This window comes from Arachis ipaensis, chromosome B10, assembly GCF_059453495.1.
Source record: "Arachis ipaensis isolate K30076 ecotype BB chromosome B10, ASM5945349v1, whole genome shotgun sequence".
In the NCBI taxonomy this organism is placed as follows: Eukaryota; Viridiplantae; Streptophyta; class Magnoliopsida; order Fabales; family Fabaceae; genus Arachis; species Arachis ipaensis.
Window position 1 is genome coordinate 85,302,205 of NC_142435.1, and position 1,098 is coordinate 85,303,302.

At 43.7% G+C, this 1,098-nt stretch overlaps 1 non-coding gene across 1 annotated transcript; it reads right to left on the reverse strand.

Moving 5' to 3' along the window:
• Positions 1-325: 325 nt before the first annotated feature.
• LOC148580702 (small nucleolar RNA R71) lies at positions 326-432 on the reverse strand. Its single transcript, XR_015896259.1, has one exon. It is a non-coding gene; the product is annotated as a small nucleolar RNA R71 (small nucleolar RNA).
• Between the last annotated feature and the right edge of the window lie 666 nt (positions 433-1,098).

Genomic DNA, 1,098 nt, shown 5'->3' on the forward strand with positions numbered 1-1,098 from the left:
TGGAAGTAGCATTCAAAAGCCGACCATCCATGCCAATAATTTTGAACTAAAACCACAGCTCATCACCCTTGTTCAGAACTACTGTTCGTTCGGAGGAGGAGTCCAAGAAGACCCCAATCAATATCTAACCACCTTCTTGAGGATATGTGACACGGTGAAGTCTAATGGTGTTCATCCTGACGCCTATAGACTGCTCTTATTTCCATTCTCACTCAAGGATAAGGCAACCAAGTGGCTGGAGTCTTTTTCGAAGGAGAGTTTGACAACTTGGGAAGATATGGTGAACAAATTTTTAGCCAGATTCTATCCTCCCCAAAGAATCAACAAGCTCAGAGCTGAGGTCCAAACCTTCAGGCAACAAGATGGTGAGACTCTATATGAAGCATGGGAGAGGTTTAAGGACCTGACAAGGAGGTGTCCACCAGATATGTTCAATGAATGGGTGCAGCTACACATTTTCTATGAAGGCCTTTCTTATGAATCAAAGAAGGTAGTAGACCATTCATCTGGAGGATATTTGAACAAGAAGAAGACCATTGAAGAGGCCATAGATGTCATTGAGACTGTAGCAGAAAATGATTATTTCTATGCTTCTGAAAGAGGCAACACTAGAGGAGCAATGGAGCTAAACACTGTGGACACACTGCTTGCTCAAAACAAGCTCATTACCAAGCAGCTGGCTGACCTCATCAAGAAGATGGAGAGGAACCAAGTAGCAGCAATCACCACTTCGTCAGCAACCCAAGAAGGAGTGAATGAAGAAGCAGAGGGTAGTCAGGAGCAAGCCAACTACATTGGGAATTCACCTAGGCAAAACCATGATCCATACTCTAAGACCTACAACCGTGGTTGGAGGAATCACCCAAACTTTGGGTGGGGGAATCAACACAACAATGCAGCTCACCAACAATTCACACAGAGAACATATCAACACCACCATGACAATACCTCTCCACATCCATATCAAAACCAAAATAACACTCCTCATCCTTCCACCTCTAATCTCAATCCACCATCATTTGATGACAGACTCTCAAGGATTGAGAATCTACTTGAAGGCATAGGCAAAGAGATTCAAGACAACAAGGCGTTCAAGGA